Raw genomic sequence first — 24,100 nt, 5'->3', positions numbered from 1 at the left:
GGTAGATAAGGCAGTCAGGGAAGGTCTTCTAAGAGACCTGAATTAAGTGAGGGAGGAAGATCTAGGAGAAGAAGGTAAAAGAGGAGTTTGCAATATTCCGCAAGCCAAAGAACAAAGTGTTTCAAGAAGGAGGAAGTCATATGCTGTTGAGTGATGGATAACATGAGGGTCTATCAGTAGCCATGTGACCCCTGGACAAGTTATGTACCTTACTGGAGCAATATTCAATAATAAATTTCTAAGGCTTGAGATAATTTATGTAAATCACCTGTCATATAGTAGACGGTAACTGAAGATTTTCTTCACATTTCATGTGTGTAATAAAACATGAATTTAAAAATTTACAGTGAAAGATATTTTTTAAATGGCCTCAATTCCATTTCTCACTGAATTTGCAATATCTTCAATTAACTGTACATAAGCCAAAATATGGAAGTCAGTAAGTTAAAGTATAATTGTTGTGGAACTGTAGCTTTGTCTTTTTTAACGGATTGTATTAATAAGTAGTTAATTTGATATGTCACGTGTTTAAATGAGTCAGAATTTTCACATTTAAACTGGCAGAGATCATGTGTTAAGAAAATCAGGTATTTTAGCATTCACAGGAGACTGTTTTGCTAAATTACAGTTTCTATGAATGATCAGCAAATTATTTCCATGTTAAATCTAAGAAATAAGGAAATTGATTTAATTCTTATCTGTTTCAGGCATTCCCTAATGACTTAGCATTGATTTATAAACATGCTTTCAATTTTATAGATTTGGCTAAATAATATGACATTTCATCTAACCTCTGTAGAAATGACAAAATGAGACTGTTAGATACTCTTTAAAGTAATATAAAATTATGATATCTTTTTCTAGCTACTTCACACTATTTATGTCACCTAAATTATTTTATAAGTCAAGCATTAAAAATTCCACCCAGATAGTGCTGAACAATCAGGATATACATTCAAACATGTGCATTTAAATCTACATAAATGTAAATATGTTTTTATGCACGATAGTTTCCTGCAGAAGAAATCGGTATGCTTTTTGAAAGCACGACTCTCACTCTTAGATGTTTAAAAGCTTGTCAGATATCTTACAGGAAAGGAAATAGAGTCATTTTACTTAAAGTCAATCATTTCTCCAAATTTTCTTGAGCACATTTATGTAGGTACTGAGAGAGATCTTTCTCACGTTTTAAGTACAAAACACACCAGCTGCTACTCCAGCTATCCACTAGAGAAAGGGAGAATAACTAAATTTCTGCAGCAATGTGTAGAACTACATTTATTGAAATCCCAGTGAAAGCTTTTGTGTTTGGGATAATAGGGAAAATTCCGTAAGATATATTAGATCGCCTTTTCAATCATAGTCCTTGTTCTCTCCGGTCAGTGTCTAAATAATGCTTCATTCATTTAGAATGGAATCTCACACCTCAGAAGCCAGCCAGGTTTGGGGATTACACGACATTTTATTTCAAATAACGTTGACTACTCCTTGTTATAAACGTAGAATCCATTGAATTTGGTTCAGAGAGCCTAGAGCTTGATGACCCCATTTAGTTACTTTTCCTCAAATATGTAAGGAATGGATGTGTATTCTAAAGTGTGTGGTTTTAATGAATTAATGTCAGCGTTTCATATATCTATTTTTGAGACTTTTTCCCCTAGTTATATTTTTGGTTTCATTTCAAGTACTTTTTAAAAATTCATTTTCCAGTTATTATAAGAAGTTAATTTATATATTGAGGATTACTCATATTTGCTCTCAAAGATTTTCCTCTTTTCACCTAGCTCTGTTTTCTAACGGAAGACACAGTCAAATGTTTTTGTTCCTCTTAGGAAACCCCTGACCAGCCCACGACACTGGCTACTGCTGTAGCTGTACATTTCTATACATAATTGATGACTTGAGGCCCAGCAGACAGCACCAGTACACAAGCCATATAGATTACCATACAGTGAGGGGTCTTAGGTCTTTGAATTTTCCATTTTTGAATAGAAATAACTCCTTGCCAAGTAACAAAAATTGCAGAAGGAGTAAGTTTACCATACTAATAAATATTCTTCAGAGAACAAAACGTTTGCCAGCAATAGAAGATTAGGACAGTCTTAAGCTCCTAACTTTACTACCCTACCCTCCATTCCAACCATCTCTCAACCTAGCAGCCCTGGAAATATTTGGTTTGGCCAACATTTTGGTAATATATTTTTTAAAAAGTTTAGTGCTGAGGAAAGTTAAAATTCCAAATGGCACTTTTTGAGGTATCCCTTAATCTAATTGCCTTTTCTGGTTCTTTGATTACTAGAAGGTGAGAAGGCTAGTAGATATAACTGGTTATCTTATGAGGAATTTGTGAGATTCTTGTCGCCAGAATGGTGCTTGTTACATCCCATTCATCCTGCCTATCCAAAATGCCATGAGCACACTTTCTCGTGTTTAGGCCTTTATACACGCTGTCCCCCCACTTCTCAGGTCACTTCCAGAACCTTCCACCTCCACCTGTCTCTTGGCCCTTCCTACTCATCATTCTGGCCTCAGTTTAGACATCACCCCTTTCAGAATCCCTCGTTCAGTTAGGTGAGGTGAACAGCCCTTCCTCCCCCCATTATCTGGCCTCTGGCTTTTTACTTTGCCACAACTAGACCGTAATTTCTTGTAAAGTAGAGACCAGGCCACCTTTAACATTGTTTCCCCAGCTTCTAGGATATGGCTGACATAGAGTGGTGTCCAATAGTTATTTGTTGAACAGAACTACAAAGATAATAACAATATTAAATTGAAATTAAACATAAAAATGACAAAATAGATTGTTAGGTTTTAGATGATAAGTCGTCGGAATTTGTAGTATTCCTAGATTTGCACTTTGTTTTTCTTATAGTAACATACGTTCTTAAGAATGCTGTGATAACCAAAAAATAGATTTGAATTACAGTTATGTTTTGTATTTAAAGACTCATGAGACTAATTTGTAATTTCAGATGACCAGGTTAATATAAATAAAACCTGTGTTTGTTAAGAAATAAACATACTGAAAATTTTTAATGAAATTAAACCAGATTGGGGAGGAGGACATGTATCTATTTAATTTGGAAAGTTTAGGCTCATTGCTTTATTTGGGTTCACTTCCTTTTTAAAAAATATAATTTCTCAAAGATCAGAGATTTTTTTTTCTAAATCTTAACATGTGTACTATCTAGTTCTAGAGGTCTAGAAGAGAACATCATTTTTGTCATTTCGTGGATCCCCTTTTACTTTTGGAAAACAGAATGTACAAATGTCTTTCTTCTCTTTTAACCGATAAGACATAGAAAGCTACAAAAGCACTAATGCAAAAATGACTGTTTGTTGTTTTTTAGATACGTTTAATTCCAGAACATATTACACAGTTCCCCATTACAGTCACTCATCAATTTGCTAATTAGCTTCCTAAACTTTGTAAATCATTTGTTGATTTCTATGGGAAATAATTTTGAATGGCAACCTTATGAGTAGAAATTGGGCCCACAAATGATAGTTATTTTATTACAGGCTCTAGAATCAAACTGTTGAGTTCATATCCTGACCTCAAAAATGACTGTTTGACCTTGGCCAAATTGTCTAACTTCTGTGTGCCTTGATTTCTTCTTCTGTAAGTGGGGATAATAACTGTACCTATCCACCGGCTTATTTTCAGAATTATGTTACATTCGTGAAGTACATAGAACAGTGTCTATGCTCAGTAAATACTCCCTATTATGTTATTATAATTATTAAGCAGTCCTATAAGCAAGAAATCATTTATTCCTCCATTCAAAAATATTAATTGAACTCATACTATGTCCTAGGCATTTTACTAGGTACAGGGAATACAAGATGGAGTAAAAATAAGAATGACCCCTGCCCTCATAAGCTTACAGTCTAGTGTAGGACACACAGATAATAATTTAAAAATCATACAAATAAATGTAAAATTGCAACTATGGGAAGTACTACAAAGGAGATCCATGATACCATAAGAGTGCATGTTCAGGGGAAATTGATATTGGCAGGAAGCCTTCCTTGAAGGCTGAAGGAAACCAAAGTCTGCAGGTGGAAGGGAACATAGCCCAGTCCAGGAAACAGACCAGGGGCCCCGGGGCTGGAGCATGGAGAGCCCAGTGCAGAAAGAGGAGGGATGGAAATAGAGAGGTAGGCAGAAGCAGATCATACAGGATGCTGTAGGTCATGCCTGGTCTTTAAAGACGAGTTGGAAACCAATGAAGGATTGCATTTCAGTGTGGAGACTGGATTGGAGTCTCCCAAAGTATAAGAGGTAAGAGAAGGTGAAGAGCAATGACCCCTTTCTAGATGTAGCATTGGTCCCAGGCTACGTTTTGAAATCCAAACATTTGCATTGCACCCTCCTGACTCCGTCTCTGCTCCCTCTTCTACCTGAGTCATTTCACCTGGGCCCCTAGCTCTCCTGCCTCTGTTTACCCCTCTGCATCAAGCTTGGCAGGATCACCTTGCCCAGATGAGTACTTCCTACCCCCAGATGCTCTACCTTCCCTGATTTCTAACAAAGCTCATTTCGATAGAAGTTTTACATTCATATTAATATTTAGAGGAAAGCACCCTAACAGAATTGATTTAGACTAAGATGTGAGCAGCTTACCTCAAGAACAGCATTCTCAAGCTTTTTGGACCCCTTTACATTCTTAAGGTTTGTTGAAAACCGCAAGGAGCTTTCATTTGTATCAGTTAGATCTATCTGTATTTACCATGTTTGAAATTAAAGCTGGGAAATTATTAATTCATTTTTAAATAACAGTAAACCCCGTGATATGCAAACGTACATATTTTTATGAAAAATAACTCTATTTTCCAAAACAAAAAGAAAAACCAGTGAGAAAAATACCATTATTTTACATTTTGCAAATCTCTTTAATGTCTGGCTTAATACAGGACAGCTGGAGTCTCATATCTGTTTCTGTATAAAATCTCTCAGTATCACATATTTGGTGGCCTCTGGAAAACTTCGCTGTACAACTGTGAAAGAATGAAGGTGAAAAAGGCAAAGAGTGTCTTACTTAGTATTATCATGAAAGTCATGTTTTGTCTCACTGAGCCCCCAAAATGGTCTTAGGGACCCCTGGGTCTCCAGACCACACTGTGGGAACTGCTGCTCCAGAAGAAGGCATGCAATTAAAAGAAAACCAAGATGCTTATTAAGTCAAAAGATGCTCATGTGAGATGGCATTTCAGGCAATTTTAAAAGTGAATGAAAAGAATTCAGCAGTGTGACTCTAATCTGTTTCTGCCTTTCATCACCTCTTCTGTACATCTGGGTTTGAACGCATTAAATTCTCTAAAAATTCCAAATTATTTTTAGTGTTAGTAGAGACTCTCGTGGATGTTTAGACAATATTTGAAATTCCTGAAACACGCTGGGTTTGCCTTGGTTTCTGGTGTAAGGCTTATTCCCCGTACAAAGTAAATTGTGATTCCCTCTTGGCTTCCTCTGAGCATCAGGTCACTTAGCTTTCTACGGCATAGCCTCTCCTGGAGACCGCAGCTTCACCGTGTTTATCTTTCAAGAAGAACTGACATGTGAGGTGTAGCTAAAGTAACAAGAGTGTTGTTAATCTCTGTGCTATCTTCCAGTTCAGGAATGATGTGATTTTATGTTATTTTCTTATGTGGCACACAAACTCTTTCTGAAGACAGCTAAAAATGTTTGGAATGATGCATCATTTAAAAGTGAGTTTGGCTTCTCTCAATAACAAGCTCGAAGGACCACATTCCTTTAGATGAGTTTTGTTGCTTTTGTCAAAAATTTATTTTTGTTCCTTTTAATCACACCTTGTACCGTAATATAAATTCCACCATCACCATCTACCCTTTTAAAATGTATGTTAATCATATATTTCTATGCATTCAATAGTAAATGCTTCACCCCTCCACCCACAGCCCATTAGAGGGGTCATACAAGTGGTTCCAGGGAGAGAAGACCCTGCCCCTAGAGGGAGGCTGCTAAATCTATGCTTTTCGTTGAACCAGTAGCTTGTCGTGGAGAATTAACCCTCTTGACCACTACAGTTTATCTCTTGAATCATTAGTGATTTCTGTTCTTTAAGGAGGGATATATATACAAGTGATGTAAACATTCTAGAAGGACAGCTGAAACACCACTGGCACTCCTTCATTCGAACTGAAATTGGATTTTCTTTTCAAATATGTCACTCATAGATTAATGGTTAGGGATGTGTTGGCCTTGGTCGGAGGTCACAAATAAGTGGCCCACAGACTTCATGCAGGCCACAGATGTGCTTTCTTTGTCCTGCATAGTGGGGTGTCGGGGTGTGAGTGTGTGCACACGTGTGCTGGTTTTGTTTTTCATCTGGATTTGAATGCCTATACTCTGTTTTTTCTAGGGTGCCCTCACTCCCTATTATCTTACACGTGGCCTGATTCAGACATTTACCTTGTCAGTCTGACCACTGTCAGCATTTGAATTAACAGCTCTACAACAAGCAGTCACATCTAGGGAGAATAGAAAAATAGAACCCAAGAACACAATGTGTACTGTGAAATAAGAAATTGCCTAATAGAAAATTATTTGATAAAAATATATAATTGCTGATTTTTTAATTCATTTTTTCACACACACACACACACACACTGTATTTTAGTTTTACAGGAGATAAATAAACTGACACCAAGCATTGTAAATGGATGACCACAACAGAAGCAACAATGATTGCAATTACCAAACACGAAACACATTCACACTATGTCATAATATTGACATTCAGTTCAGGAATCCTCCACTGTAACAGCTCCTTTACTTTGCAGTGAAAACTGATTTGTGTATTTTTTGCCTCTGAGTCCTTGTGGGATTTTTTTTTTTAATTCATACGAAGTCACAAAAATTATAATCATCCTCATCAGTTCACTGATTTTTTTATTCTTGCACACATATGAAAAAATAACATTAAAGATAAATGAAAAATAACTGATTAAGAAGCATGCCTCAAAAGTGACATTTATAATATAGAGATTTTTTTAATAGTTTAACATAGAAGCTAGAGTATGAAAGGGAGTCATGTCTTTTTGAAAGAGGTCATCATCAAAACTTTGCTGTTCTACTATGTTATTTTTATTGTTTACATGGCATTAGTTTATCTAGAAAAAAATATGTAATATACATTTAAATATATAGAATCAACCACACAACTAGCTAATCAAGTGCAGGTTGCAATGTTGGTTTATCTGGAAGGTCCCACAGCACCACCTAGTGCCCTGTATTTTATTTTGCATAATATTTTTATAAATTAAAAAATTCTGATGATCACATTTTAATATCAAATCTTGCACTGAAATAAATATATGCTTTAAGCAGTATTATAAATAGAAAGAGAGAAAGTAATTCTTACATGTTTAATTGAAAAATTTTAAGTGGAACTCAAAAAAATGATGATTGTGTACACAGAACTGTTATAAAACTTGACTAGTAAAAAAAAGTATTAGAATTTCTAATTCACAACTAAAGATGTTACACTGTGTGTGATCTAATGGAGTTATTGGTAAGCTTTTTACCCAAAGCACATGTTGATTCCTTTTTTTTCATTTGCTGCTCTATAGGAAAGGTAATTTTTCCAGGCTTCTTTTTGAAATCCATAAGTTCCCAGTCTCCACAAATTAAAACATACTAAGTAACAACACATTCCATAGCCCTTATCAGTTTCAGACAAAATTATATAACCACTTTTAAAACTAGAATTTTGAGGGTTTTGGAGATAGAATGTTATAAAATACTTCTACATTAAAAAATAAAATGAGTCAAATAAAAGAATGAGGTACACTTATACATTCTTTTATGGAAAGCACTCCAAGAAATATAGTGAAGTAGGAGTATAGTAAGTATTTTTGTCTGATTATATGATTGTCTTAAGAAAACGGTATAAATTTGAATAATCTAAGAAGACTAGATGAATGGGTGGGAAGAACAATGGATAAATACTGGTATAATCTTTTCTGGAAAGAGTCACAAGAAACTGTTAACATCTCTGGGGAGAGTGGGGTGCTGGAAAATGTCACTTTTCATTTTGTACTTTTCCATGCAATTAGTATTTTTCTAATCAACTTTATTACTTTATTTAAGGTCAACAAGTGTTCTTTGAATATTAAGATTATGAAGCATTTCATTTTTCCTTGTAATATTTCTCTAAAAACAAAGCCTAATTTTCTAATAAAAAATGAAACTAGTGTTATGAGCCATGGTAAGCATCTATCTTATAAGTATATCTTTTCAGAAGCCTTCATGATATAGTATTTTTTATTAGTGGGAGTATAAGCTCCAAGAAGGTAAGGAATTTTGTCAGATTTGTCACACTGTATTCTTGACTTCTAGAATTCTTGACTTCTAGTCTCTGGCACATAGTAAGTGCTCAGTAAATAAATGTTGAATGGGTGAATGAATGAGAACATAACACATTATGTCCAAATATCTATAGTAATGAGATGTGTTACAGTAGAATTTCACTCTGTTTGCAAATACATAAATACGCATGTATAGTTGCATTCTTATATCTGACATCATTTAAAATATGAACATTGATAAGTATTATTTCAAAGTTTATAGTAACAAAGGAAGTTAATTATACTTTGAGATGTTTATGGCTTTTTTTTTGCCTATTCTTAGATTTTATGCATTCACATTAGCTATATCAGTCATAATGAAATTCAATCAAAATGTTTACTAAGGAACAATACTCTCATCATTTACCTTTTATATTTCACTTACTATCTATCATAGTGACCTAAATGGTTGCTACTTTAAAGTTCCCACAATAACACTTATATTAATCATAAAATGCTAATTACTCATTAAGTATATTCAATTTCTAATTACATATTTAAAATTTCATGACATTTTATAGCTACCTGTTAGTGAAAATCCATTCATAGACACAAATTGTATTATTTTAAACATACAGTGGTTCTTACTGATGTGGTGTGCATAGATTTTTTTTTTGACTGTCAAAGTGTGTAGAAGTTGCCCTCTACTGGGGAACTAGAAAAATTATGTTGACATAGATTTCCAATGTTCTTAAAGACTCGGTTAAGTTCATTGATGTGATTTACCCGATGATCACTCCTTGCTCTCGGGCACTTTTAAGTTCCAAAGATATTGAAGTGATTAGCAGCATACATTTCAAAATAAATATCTGATGTGAAGATACCTACGGCCGTTTCTGAGCGAAAACACTGGCTTTTCCTTCTTAAAAACCCCTTAGTGACAACACCCAATAGTGTAGCTCCAGAAATAACTGTATAAGATGAATCTTCACTGAAGCATTAAGGGGGATTAGCTGTATATAATTACATAACCAAAAATGAGTCAGGACTGTTTTAGCAACTCACCATAGGAATTTTGAGGATAAAAGTCTAAGCACTCTAAAAAAATTTTAGCTAGCTCATTCTCATTTTTTGGGTGTTAAGATTAAATTTAATTGTGCAGAAGTGATTTACTTATTGTATTAATTATTGAACTTTTTATACCAAAAAAATCATATGATCATAGAATGGCAAGGTCTATATACCACTTCTTATAAGCTGGTACGACAATGTTCTTCCTCACCTCATCAGTGCTTTTCTATCTGCTTCCAGAAATCCTGTCAGGCTTTGGATAGCACTGCCCTAGAGAGGGTCAGGGTCTAAGATCCATCTTCTTCAGACCCCAGTATCACATTGTATGTTTTTCTTCTCCTGCCCACTGGTATTTAATAAAACTAAACATGTTATTAAGGAGAAACCTGTTTAAAATAGACATGGATGGTGGGAGTTGTGTTAGGAAAGAAAAGACTCCCAAAAGTCAGTCTGAATATCAGGATTCTACTGCCTTTGCCTTGGTGATGGTGGGAGGATTTGTGGACCAAGGATTCTTACATGAGGAACAGACATTATTTAGGGGCCATCAGCTAATCCACCTGCATCCCTGAGCTGAAGGCTCTCTGAGTCATAAAGTTCAGGGCCACTTGGCTCTGGCTTAGGAATATTATAAAAACTAGAGTAAATCAGACCATTGATATATGAGACAAGGCAAGTGGACTGTAGCTGTCTCCATTCATTTTGTCCATCTTTACACTCAGTATTGATCGTCACAGCTAGATCTAGTGGCAGCGTGTGCTGTCATTTAGACACATCCAAAAGAAATGGATGAGCTATGCCAAACCCATTCATTTCACATGTGTACACATGGTCTGGGATTTTTGTTTGTTTATGATAAAGGTCTATTATAAGTTTGAACACTGTTTTTGACTAAACCATTAATTTGAATATCTTATTTAAAAGAAAATCAATGGGGCTTCCCTGGTGGCTCAGTGGTTGAGAGTCCGCCTGCCGATGCAGGGGACACGGGTTTGTGCCCCAGTCCGGGAAGATCCCACATGCCGCGGAGCGGCTGGGCCCGTGAGCAATGGCTGCTGAGCCTGCACGTCCGGAGCCTGTGCTCTGCAACAGGAGAGGCCACAACAGTGAGAGGCCCACGTACCGCAAAAAAAAAAAAAAAGAAAAAGAAAAAAGAAAATCAATGTACAGTTGTTCTAGAAGTTTATTTTAACATCCAGAGACCTTAATTAAAAGCCCCTTCCCCAAATCTCCCATAAATCGCCTTACATTGCCTCCCTTCTTCATCCTCATTGACCCTCCTACTCTCTCTCTCCGTCTTCCACATCTCTTCCTTGCTTTTGCAACATTTTGCAAAAATGTTCTCCCACAACCATGTTGACAATTCATAGGCCTTTTGGGAGGCAGGAAGAGCATCTATTTCAAGATTTGATTTCCTTCAAAAAACCCTTCTATAGTCCATTCTAGTTTTATTATCTATGTCTTTTTTGTCTTATGCATATGATAAATAAAAATAATAAATAATTACTCATATTTAATAATATAATAGCTCTCAAGTCTTCCATATGTGAGTTTTGTTCTATTCAGCTGGTTTGTAAGGGGCAGTGTGGTGTCAGAAATAAAGAACTGGGCAGGGAATTTGAGACACTTCCTGTCCCAGTCCTGTTGTTTCCACCAACTCTGAAGCTATGGGTGAGAGACAGTGCCACCTTTGGCCTCAACTTTGCAATCTATTAAATGAGATAGCAAATTATCTCTAATATTCCTCTCAGCTAAAATTCTCTGATATCTCTAAATTTTCAGAGAACTCTTAACCGTTATGTAAACATATAATGATAGAGACCATGGATTCTGGAGCCAGATGCATAGCTTGCTTCCCATTCTGCCACTTATTGCTTGGGAATTTTGTATTCTTCTGCTGTACACCTCAGTTTTCTCCTCTTTAAAATGGGAATCATAGCAGCACCTCCCATAGGTTTGTTGTGAGGACTGAACAAGTTAGTACATATGAAGAGCATAGAATAGTTCCTGACACATACAAAGTAGGTATTCAATAAATGTCAATTAGTCTTGTTATTATTACAAACATAAGGGTTTTAAAGCATTTCAGAAAGTGTGTGTTTATCATCAAATGGATATGCTGCTCCCTGAGAGAAGTACTTGTGGACATACTTTCATTCATTCATTCATTTGTTCAGCAAAAATGTATTGAGTGCCTAATATATGCCAGGTGCTATTCTCTTATAGGCATCAACAAGCATAATGGTAGATACACATTAAATCTTTTAAGCCAGTGAGTAGTAAATATTCAGTGTTTCCCTAGTCACCTGAGAGAGTTACTTGGTGCATTCTTTTCAGATATTCATACACCACTGGTAGATTGTATGTGTGATCTTTGACCCTATTTTTAATTTATATTACATATTTTGTATTGGTTTCTGACAGTCCATTTCCTGTATATCTTTTTATTTTGAGTTTCCTCTTTCCTCCTTTGCTCTTTTTTTTTTCTTTTCTAAACTTTTCTTATGTTTGGCCTATCTCTTGACCTCTCAACTTTTGTTTTTATTCCTTTGGCTGGGGTTCTGCCTCCTGGTATTTCCTAGTCTCTATAGGCCTCTTTTCTCACCTATTAAATTGCGATAATCGGGCTTTCCTGGTGGCGCAGTGGTTGAGAGTCCGCCTGCCGATGCAGGGGACGCGGGTTCGTGCCCCGGTCTGGGAGGATCCCACATGCCGCCGAGCGGCTGGGCCCGTGAGCCATGGCCGCTGGGCCTGTGCGTCCGGAGCCTGTGCTCCGCGTTGGGAGGGGCCACAGCAGTGAGAGGCCCACGGGAGAGACCACAACAGTGAGAGGCCCGCGTACCGCAAAAAAAAAAAAAAAAAAAAAAAAAAAAAAATTGCGATAATCAATTTACTTATTGGAATTTTAAGCTAGATAATGTTTGTAAAGACTTAGCACAGTTCCTAGTACATAATATACCTTAATACATATTGGCCTTTGTTGTGATGGTGGTATTTGGTATTATTGAAGCAGTGATTCCAAAGTAAGTGACACTACAGGCTCCTATGTATAAGATTCAGATCGTAGGAACTTGGGCTGACCATTGGGTAACGTGGGACCATCCTGTTGACATTTTGTGAGAGTTGTGCTTCTTGTGTAAAATGTTTGTTGTGCTACAATGACCCTTAATAGGCTGCCACATGCATTCCCAAGGAAAATAAAACTTCAACATTTTGGCTTGTAGCTGTGTACCCACAGTGGAGACCTGCAAACCAAAGTGAACCCTGGCAAGTCCTTCCTCAGCTATGACAGCTTGTGTCATCAAAAAAGAAATTTTGACTTAATTTCCTTTTGCTGCATTTTTGGTCTAATATATATTCTAAAGATAAGCATTTTTAAGAAAGTCCTATGGAAAATATTTATTTCATGTTACGTCTATGCACTTAGAAGTCATTTACCTGAAAGGTTCTTGGAAAATACAGAAAATTCCCATATGCATCTTGTTGTGGGCTTTAGGTGAATTTCAAATTGTTCTTATCACTCTTAATCTGGTCAGAAAAATCCAACTTAATAGTTAATAGTTTTAATACAGGTCTATGAGTTTACATAGTCTGAAAAAAAGATTGACTTTTTCAGTTAAAAAGGAAAAGGAAAAATCATGAATTTGAACACTGTATTTCAGCTTTACTATATATCACTATATAGTTCTTATTAGCAATGTACATGTTTTTACCCTTTTGTGTTCTTGTGTTATTGTTTTTCTCTTATACAGCTCTGGATATTAGGACCCTAAACGCCACACATTATGCGTGCTGTTCAGCATCCTTAATTAATTTCTCCCTCTCTGCTGACCCTTCCCTTTGCTTCCATCATCTTTGGCAAAGAGAACCATCTTAAGATTAGAAATGCTAAAGTAAATATTGGTAAAAGGAAAGTAGGCTCAAGATAAGTGGACTCTATCTGCTGGCCCAGACAAATTACGTTGTAGGGTCCTGAGAAAACTAATGTTTGAGATTACAGAATCTCTGTCTTTGACAAATCATAAAGAAGAGGAGTAGAAGCAGCAGCTGACCATGTGCAAATGTCACTGCAAATACCAAAAAGAGGAAAAAAGTAGATTTTACATACTATTAACTGATAATTTTGCTTTCAGTCTGGAGAAAAGTTGGAAGACCGGATAATTAAATAGTGTGTTATAAGCAGTTACAGGGGAACTGCTGTGATGCTTAGAAGCCAGCTTGGGTTCACTAAAAACCAAGTCACTAAAAGTAAAAGTTTGTTACAATAACATTTCTTTTTTAAATGTAATTGCTAATCTAAAACGATGCCTACAGCAGGGGTCCAAGCTACAGCCCTTGGGCCAAATTTGACCATGTCCATTTGTTTACTTATTGTTTGGGCTGCTTTCTGGCTACAATAGCAGAGTTGAGTAATTTTAACAGAGTCTGTATCGCCAGCAGAGCTCAAAATAATTATTATCTGACCATATACAGAAAAGGTTTGCCTACACCTGCTCTAGAGCCTAAATCAATTCTTTTTGAATTTTAATGTGTCGACAGATTATCTGGAAATCTTGTTTAAAGTGCAGATAATGGTACAGTAGGTTTGGGGTGGGGTCTGAGATTCAGCAATTCCTGGCAAGCTTCCTGGTGAGGTGAGTGCTGCTGGTCTACAGACCACAGTTCAGTCTGGCGAGGATGTAGATTTCAAAAAGGTTTAAAATTTCCCCATTTAGGAAAATCAAGAGAGTGAATTATGAGTTGGAAGTCAGTTCAGTTGGTTCGACTCTTACTTATTTGAATCATAGTGCCCAAGGACTGTTAAAGGATCAGTGTTAACTTGGAGAGAAGTTTTTCTGATCATTTAAAAATGATTATCTAGGGATGAACTGGGAGATTGGGATTGAGATATATATACACCAATATGTATAAAATAGATAACTAATGAGAACCCGCTGTATAGCACAGGGAACTCCACTTCGCCGTACAGTAGAAACTAACACAACATTGTAAGACAACTATACCCCAATTAAAAAAATGATTATTTACTGATCATTTCCTTGTATAAGGACATTGGCTCAGTGATGATATTTGAAGGGGGCAATAATGAACTCAATAGCTCAAATGTTTAGATGTCCAGTATCAACTGGATTGGTCTGCTGGACATTTCCTCTGTTGGAAGACAGTTCTCCACGTGTCTCCTACATTTCTGTCCATCTTGTGCCCTGACTGCTCTTTGTTACCCAACTCTTTTTTCAAGGATGTTTGTATAGTGAACTGCCTTGAAAGATACAAATAGTATCTCCCTCTGGAACAACTGGCAAGTTTGCTTACTGCCCATTTAAAAAGATTTGGGTTCCCTAAACTCAGTATTCCTTTCCTGTAATGTAACCCACTATAGGTGCAGGCATCCACCCAAGCCCATCTGTACCACCCCCTTGACTTGGGGGCAAGGGGAACTGATGCTAACATCATGCTAGGTTGCTCGCTCTGATGTGTGTGACTGACACAGTCCTTTGGCTCTGACCCGGGAGTCTTGTGTCTGCTTCCAGCATCCATGAAGTTATGGCAGGCTAACTTGTGATCTTCAAGTTTGGTAAAATCTCAGCCCCTTCACAGTTTTAGATACCCTCTCCCATGAGTCACAGCCCAGGTTTCCAATCACTGACTTTCCCCTTTCTCTGAACCTGTCTTCACCTCATTTTAGTAAAACTCTTCATCTTCTACTTAATATAGGAAAAAGAAGCTTTAAATGAAAGTCCCTTCAACTTTCTAACATCAAGCATACAAGTCTATCTTCATCTGTACCTAATCTATCCTTTATTCTCCTTTTACAATGAAGAGGTGTCGGCCCTACCTCTTTTCCAAAGTTAAGCCCTCCAGCTGTGCACTGGAACTCTCCCTGCTGCTTCCTTAGGTGTAGTAAGTATAACCCCTTTTCTTTACTAAATCTCCATCCCCCACCCCCCTTTTTATGAATTTTGAAAATTCTTAAGTTTCTCCTTTCATAAACAAAGCAAACAGCAAGCTTCCTTTCCCTCATCTTTATTCCCCTTTGAGTTTCAGCTCTATTTCTTTCCTCTTCTCTACAGCCAGATTTCATGAAAGAATTGTCCAAACTCTGTTTTTCTTTCTCCTCTTCCTTCTCAGTCCTCAATCTACTCCAGTTTAACTTTCATTCTAGTCATCCCATTGAAACTGTATTCTTCTAGGCATCCTTTGAATTCTAATATATGTTCTATATTCCTAAACTGCTTGTCTTCTCTGTAACAGTAAACCACCAACCAAATGCTGAGGACTCACTCATCTGTAGCCACTGTCCAGAGTACTTGGAGCCTAAGTCCCATATATCCAACTCCTTACAATATCTCTAATTGGATGCCTTGTAGACACCTCCAACTCATCATCTTCCCCAAGAAAAAATTAACCTATACATCCCAGTTCTTTCCTGGCTCAGTAATTGGATCTACAGTCTACCTATTTGGTTAAAAATCCCTTAATTCAGAAGATTAAGACACTATCCTTCCTTTCTTTTCATCACCACTCCCCCAATATTTAGTTAATCTACCAGTCTACATTTCAAATATTTCTTGAATGTGTTGTCTCTCTAATTTATCTGTAAGTTTCTATCTCCTTAGCCCAAATCAACTCCTGCCTGGATTACTGAACAACCTCCTAGTTAGTCTCCCTCCCTTTAATTTTTCACCACTTAATTTCTTCTCTAAACTATAGCCAGAGTGGTGATGTATATATATATAGATAGATAGATAGATAGATAGATAGATAGATAGATAGATACATATATACATATATATGTATATATATATACATATATAAATGTGTGTATATATATATATACAAATATATATATATCTTAATTTTGGTTTGAAAAAAAAGTCTCAATCTTTTGAGAATAAGATGGTAGAGGCATTTCTTAACAGAAGCATTGAAGTTACAGAAGGACAAGGTAGAACTGCTTTCTATAATGGCAGCTCCTTATGGGCAGGGACCATCAATGAAAGATCAAATATGTACATATCAGAGACTTGGCTTGAAAAATCAAAAATCACTCTAAGTATATTAGTGAGGGTAAGCAGTGCTTAACAGTGGTTGTAGGAAAAGAAAAACAGAAAAGAAAGAACAAAGATCTTCCAAGACAGTCTTTAAAGACAACCCCAAGGACTTCACAGAAACTATTTTCTGGAGTTTTAGGTAAAAGTCCACTTTAAAATGACTATAAAGTTTTATGTGTTTAGGAGACTTGGAATCTTTTCTCCCTCAGCACCCATCATGTCTGTACACAGTTGACACTCAGTAAATGTCTGTTTAATTAAATGTATGCCATTGAGACAAGCCAACTGCTATTGCTGCGAGGACTCACAGGGTGACGTTGCTTTATGGGGTCACCAGAATCCAGGAATAGACCCTTGGCTTTGCAGGTCCAGAAACTCAACTATCATGAGCACACCCCAATGTGGTTGTGATCTAGGAGACTGGTGTCAACTAGTCAGTGTCTTCTCTTCCTATCAGAAATACTACGTGGAAAACAAAATTATTATTCAGTGTTTTCTTGGCAAGCATGGACTCCGACTAGAGAGAATTAACTGGATGTTTTCGGTGGCTGGTGTTATCAAGCTCAAATAGTCTGATGCATCTGACTTTACTATAGTGCACTGTGCCTGGTGAACAAACCAGAACGCTCATATCAGCTGCTAAGATGTACCCGTCCCCTGACAGAGCTATGAACATACTGAGAAATGTTTAGCTGGGCATTTTAAGGTACTGACTCTGTGAAGGCCCAGTTTTAAAGAGGAAAATATAGGCAGAGGGGAGGGAAGAGGCCCTCACCTACCAATCAACCACCACTTTCTTTCCAACTTCCCTTCCTTAGATTCCTAATGCATTTTTCTTTCCTCTATAAAATTTCCTCAACTACATATTTTGAGATCCATATTTATAAGGTCATATTCCCTGAGGCCATATAACCTGACCATTTTGTTTAATTTAGGTGTCTCCAAAATTCCCCATACCACCCCTTTTTAATTTATTCCTTAGGATGTGTTGGCCAATGTCATTCATTACATATTGGTTTGATACAATTTCATTCTTTTTTTTTTTTTTTTTTTTTGCTGTACACGGGCCTCTCACTGTTGTGGCCTCTCCCATTGTGGAGTGCAGGCTCCGGACGCGCAGGCTCAGCGGCCATGGTTCACGGGCCCAGCCACTCCGTGGCATGTGGGATCTTCCTGGACCAGGGCACGAACCCGTGTCCCCTGCATCGGCAGGCGGACTCTCAACCACTGCACCACCAGGGAAGCCCACAATTTCATTCTTGAAGATTAAACTTTACTATTACTTTTTAAGATATCACTACATACTGACCACAGAACAAAATATGAAGACAACCTGCGAGTTTAAGTTAGTATTAATCTTAAAAAAAAAAAGTGATCTTTGCATTAACGTAAAAGCAAGGTTCAGAGTAAAGGAGTTGTCAAAGCATGATCTTCAAAAGTTGAAAACATGACTTTTTTTATAAATATAGAATGGACGTCTGTCAAATATTTATTTAACTGAATAATGAGGGAGCCGGCAGGATAGTAAAGATGGTTTCAAGGAAATGATAGGAATAGGGGTTATTTGGTCCATCAGAAAAGCATACCGAAATAAGTTTGCTGAGTTAGAGATGAAACCAGCTAATTTCTGCAGGGTAATAAAACCATAACCTTTGTGGTTGTTCTTCTACTAGATAGAAATTATTTCCATCTCTACTGGACAAAGCTTTGTAAGTTAACATGTAATTTCATAGTCTGGGCCCTAATCACTAGTAAGTAGAAGTCAAACAAAGGTATATCCCTCTAGGAAATTAAGTAAGTAATCCTTGGATTGGCCCGTTAGACAAATCTCCAGGGTGACTTTGAAAGGACATGCGGTCCTCATTTGGCCTTATTTCCAAGTTTTGGTCAATTTTTATTAAGCAAGTGCTGTGGACTCTTAAATTCATCTGGATAAGATGATGTCTAAAAGAAGGCTCGGAACCACCCTTCCCCGCCAGGAGGAACAGTGGGAGGGCCTGAGGACTTTTAGCCTGGACAAGACTTAGTATGGGGACCCAAATGCTCACTGAAGCATTACTCCTAAACTACAGGCCTGAGGAAATAGTTTGAGTGCAGAGATTTTATGTACACCATTTAAAAGCAGCAGCTAAAAGGCCATCACAAGAAAGGAGGGGTGAGATGTGCCCTAAGTTGCTGCAAGGGAAAGACAGGGCATCAGTGGAAGTGGTTTGGGCTCAGATTGAGAAAGAGCTTCTCACTGTGAAAGAACGTCAGCCGGGGCAGTGTGTGCCTTGAGAGCAGGAACAGTTGCTTGTCTGCAGGTCCTCTGGCAAAGGCGTGGCCATCACAGCCTCACATCATGAGCAAGTGAGGGAGAGAGAGGAGGGTCCCGTTTCAGATGAGGACTGGACCAGCCTCAACTAAGATCCTTTACAAAACTGAGATTCTCTTATTTTGTGAAAATTGAGTTATTGCTGTTTAATTAAAAAATAAAAAGCACCATTTCCAAGGCTCAGCATTTAATATCCTGGAGACAGAAGCCTTATGTTAGTTTTAGTAGCTCTGTGATCACAACAGTTATTGCAGCGAAGCCTTCTGATAATTTTTTCTCCTTTTAAAAATTGATAATTTACTTCAGTTTTGCCTTTTTTACAAGCCCTAGTCCCGAGAGAAGTGTATTCACAGTTTTGTTGTTGATTTTGTTATTTGGGGAGTGATGCTGGTTTGTATTTTAATGTGACTAAATCTCAGTGTCTCGGGTTTGACACTTTTTTTTTCCTTTTCACTAAAGTCATTGAAATATATTCACCTGGTCATTCACATCAGAGGTGTAAATGGATTTTCTAAAGGTTTTTAAGAGATAATCAAAGTCAGACACTTTGTGACTTGACTTCTTCAGGTATTGCAAAAAGAAAGCTTAACACACCGTCTCAATTGCAAGGATGCTAAAACTATGCTTGACCTTGAATCTGCAAGGAGTTGGGTAACATCTTTTGCTAGAAGTGCCCATCTACCACTTCTTTGGTTTTAACCATCTGTATAGAATTTCCTTGGGAACGAGAAAGGAGAAGGAATCAGATATATTCAAGAGCAAATAGCATGTTTATTTGATTTTCCAGCTTCCAGTGACTATTGCAGTTACAGTTTCACTTTTTAGTTTACCCTTTTTACCATTGCTATTTGCTATGGATATTTGCAAAAATGCGACTTTAAAAAAATGTATCAGCCATGTCACACAAAGGCTTATATCTCAATTTGTTTCATGTCATCAAAAAGACATACTGAGTTTGAAGCTCCTCTTAGGTTTACTCTTAAAATATAAACCTGGGGAAATAGTGTAAGATTGCAAAGATTTTATTTACATAATTCAGGATCACAGGCTCTGGAGTCAGGGAGATAGAGATTGAATTCCTGACATTGCCTTTTCCTGATTCACTCAGTGTCTCTGAGACTCAGTTTCCCTCCCTAATAGATGGGGATAATATCAGCACCTACTGTATAGTGTTGTAAGGATTATGTAAGATAACACACATAAAGTCCTTAGCGCGTCATCTAATACAAGTACTCCATAAATATTAGCTGGTATTATTTTATAATAATTAGAACAACTTCACCAAAACTTAATTATGGTGCTCTTGTCAGGATTAACGGCACCATGGCTGACTCATTTCCTAATACAACTGAAAAGCAAGTTTCAGCTTTGTGCAACAATTCATTCTTAGTTAATGAACTTGAACAGCCATTCTAGAGAAAATAATGAGGAATTGTGAATCTAGAATTAGAAGATACATCCTATTCACTAGGAAACTTAATGTCTTAGCAACAAATATCGTAAGTCCTTGTAAGAACTGTTGTGTGTTGGTGACCGTATACTTGAAATATTCAAGCAGGAAAATCTGGAGATAATAGTGCTCTCCCTTCCAGAATGAGACCATCTCTAAGAATTGGTGATCAGCTGGAAGCCAAGGTCATATAGCAACTAATCATTACATATATGTCCTTAGCAGAACTCTGTAGGAAACTGTACTGGTTAATCTGCTACCCAGAGAGCAGTGCTGTACTGGAGTCAGTTCAGGATTTGGAGCTGGACAAAGGAGGCTCTAGTCCAAGCTTTGACATTTATTTCCTGTGTGATTTTGAGCTAGTTGCTTGGCTTTTCTGAACCTGTTTCGTCATCCATAAAGTGGGGCTATTATGGAAACCAATTATTTCAGTAGAGGAAGGTCAAATTTTTAAACGTTCATAAAAGTACTGAAGCAAAATACCATTAGTAGTACTGGTATTATTACCATACTGTTACTATTCCACTATTGCAAAGGAAGATGAAATGGGCACCAGGAAGAATATGGGTGCCCACGTGTTATATGACACCAGTGTGGGTTCGACCCCTTTAATACAAGACAGATGTTCCCAGAGTGGTGACAATGCTCAACCTTCTTCCTGGGGGAAAATTCTTATCCTATCACAGATACCACACTGTTTCTCAGAAGTGTTATTAGTGCTATTGAAATTCCATAATTAACATTAATATAAGTTTCTATTTTCTTTTATCTGAATTTAGGTGAACTGATAGATAACAAGGGTAAAAGTGGCTAGGTTAGAAGCAAAGTCAAATTCATTCTCCATTTACTAACTCATTATACCCCCCTTTAATATTGGGTTGGCCAAAAAGTGCCTTCGGTTTTTTAAGTAAAAATAAAAGACACGTTTTACATTTTCACCAAGAACTTTATTGAACAACATATTCACCCTTTTGTTCCACTACCTTCTCCCATTTTTCAGGCAACTTCATAATTCCGTCTGCCCCAAATTTTTTATCTTTTTGAGCAAAGAACTGTTCCAGGTGCCTTTTACAGTCTCCCAGGGAATTGAAATTTTTTCCATTAAGAGAATTTTGTAAAGAACGAAATCAATGGAAATCCGAAAGTGCAATGTCTGGTGAATATGACAGTTGAATCAGAACTTCCCAGCCAAGCTGTAACAATATTTGCCTGGTCATCAAAGAAACATGTGGTCTTGCATTATTCTGTTGGAGGATTATGCATTTTCTGTTGACTAATTCTGGATGCCTTTCGTGGAGTGCTGCTTTCAGTTGGTCTAATTGGAAGCAGTACTTGGTGGAATTAATTGTTTGGTTTTCTGGAAGGAGTTCATAATAGAGGACTGCCTTCCAATCCCACCATATACACAAATCACCTTCTTTGGATGAATACCGGCCTTTGGTGTGGTTGGTGGTTGTTCCTTTCGCTTGCCCCATGATCTCTTCCATTCCACATTATTGTACAGTATCCACTTTTCATCGCCTGTCACAATTTGTTTTAAAAACGGAACGTTTTCATTATGTTTCAGTAGAGAATTGCATGCGGAAATATGGTCAAGGGTTTTTTTGCTTAACTTATGTGGAACCCCGACATCAAAGCAATGAACATAACCAAGCTGGTACAAATGGTTTTCAGCACCTGATCTGGATATTTTGAGTATGTCGGCTCTTTCCCACGTGGTATAACATTGATTGTTCTCAGTTATTGTTTTGATTTGATCGCTATCAACTTCAAGTGGTCTTCCCAACTGTGGAGCATCGTCCAGCATGAAATCTTCAGCACGAAACTTCGCAAACCACTTTTGACACGTTCAATCAGTCACAGCACTTTCTCCATACACTGCACAAATCTTTCTTTGTGTTTTTACCTTTCTTGAAATAATAAAGCATAATATGAAGAAAATGTTGCTTTTTTTTTCCATCTTCAATATTAAAATGGCTACACAAAAATTCACCAATTGTGATGTCTCTTTTAAAATGCACGCTGATATGACAGCTGTCACAATACAATCGAACAAAATTGTTTCAAATGAAGTTAAAGACAACTAAGTGTTACTAGAGCCATCTTACAAAAAAACCCAAACAAACCTTTGGCCCACACAATAGTTTGACACTGTTGGAAGGATCAACTCCAAGCTCCCTCTCCTGGCCTCCAAGGCCTTTGATGATCTGGTATCTGAATTCTCCACTTGATACTTTTTTTCCCTCCCTGCTCAACTTCATAGCTTTGCAAATGTCCTTCCTTCTTCCTGCAATATCCTAACACCCTTTCTACCGGATCAGTTTTCATTAATTCTTCTAATTATTTGGAACCATACCTGGCATGTAAGTGGATATTCAATAGACATTTAAACAAATTGACTTGAAATCAGATGGCTCCCACCTAGACTGAAACAGCCAGATATTTCCATCTCTACATGACCTCACAAAGTTCAGAATTCCTTCTAGAGTCTGAATAGATTCCATGTTATTGAAGGACAGTAACTCTTAAAAATTATTTTGGCATTTTGCACATTGAGCTCTTCTAAATGGTGCTGATGAGACCTTGATTCAGAGGCACCAGTGGAGCTGATAAACCACAATACATGTTTTAATAAGTAGATTTTAAAATATAACACTTGAATAAAAATGTGGTATTCCTTATTGCTAGCTAGCTGTGAAAGTTTGCACAATAAAGAAGCATTTATTCTATTATTTAACAATAAAACAAGTCTGTGTGGATATTCACATGTGTATATGCCTAAGAAAATTATGGTAGCAATATTCATATAAGGTAAGCCGTTCCCTTTGGGCCACATCCAGAAGAATTTAGTTACTGTAATGACAAAAGGGCTTCCATATATTAATAGCAAAAGGACTTTTTCCCAAAAGTAATGAAGTCATCCCAGACCTCGATCCTGGGCACATTATAGTCTCTGTCTGTCTGTCTGTCTATCTCTGTCTCTGTCTCTGTCTCTCTCACTCACACACACACACACACACACACACACAGACTTTGGAATTTTAAAGTTCCAAGTAGAAGTCATTAATAAAAGTATGAACTGCTTTTTCTTGTATAAATCATAATAAAGTGTTGAGAGATAAAGGAACAACTAAGGGGGCAAATCATCAGCTGCTGCTGTAAAACCGAGACCTGTCATGTTAACTCCCAACTCAAACACCTAGTTTTAAAGATTTACCTTCAAGAATCCTAAAAGCTTGTATCTTGCCTCATCAACAACAGCCTCAAACTGTTCCCTGTCATCGAAGAAAACAAATCTTTTGCTCCTTCCTGCCTCTGGAGGCAGAGGGACTGAGGTGGTCCTGGGTGGCTGAATTAGATGAAAGACTTGCTTTCCACCATGGAGACATGGAGTCCAATCAAGTGAAATGAGTTTTGAGATCCCAGCTCATTTCCTAGGGGAGATCAGTTCACATTACAAAATCATGACATCCCATTCATCACAACTGACGTGGTCTTTGCTCAGGAGAGGACCCCAACTGGGACTAAACCACCTGTCTTCTCTTGAAAAGGGGCATTTTATCCAAGTTAGAGTTGAAAGCCTTGGAGTGAGAAATCTTGCCAGCTTCCACCCAAGTGATGCATATGCAACGTGGAAGGGAACTTAGGCTTAAAAAAGGCAAGACGAGTTTAAGGAAGATTGGTGGTTGTACTTTAAATGATGCCAGATATGAATAATTATACTAGAGATGCTAAGGCTTTATGGTTGGGAGAGCCAAGAGTGGGGCTCCCTCTTCTTTATCTCCTAGATTTTATTAAACAGAAATGAGAAGGATAAGCATTTCCATGCATCAGAGTTTAAAATGGCAAAGAAAGTGTGCTGCTTTCCAGGCTGATAAATGATCATCATCTCTTTCATTT

At 37.2% G+C, this 24,100-nt stretch overlaps 1 protein-coding gene across 5 annotated transcripts in view; it reads left to right on the top strand.

The window, feature by feature from the left end:
• The window catches only part of SLC10A7 (solute carrier family 10 member 7), a 256,930-nt gene that overhangs the window by 154,690 nt on the left and 78,140 nt on the right, over positions 1–24,100 (top strand). The gene's annotated exons all lie outside the window — the stretch shown is intronic.

Source organism: Mesoplodon bidens (genome assembly GCF_964165515.1).
Source record: "Mesoplodon bidens genome assembly, chromosome: 1".
Classification (NCBI taxonomy): domain Eukaryota; kingdom Metazoa; phylum Chordata; class Mammalia; order Artiodactyla; family Ziphiidae; genus Mesoplodon; species Mesoplodon bidens.
The sequence above is the reverse complement of the archived record's forward strand: the minus strand, read 5'-3'. Positions and strand labels throughout refer to the sequence as shown.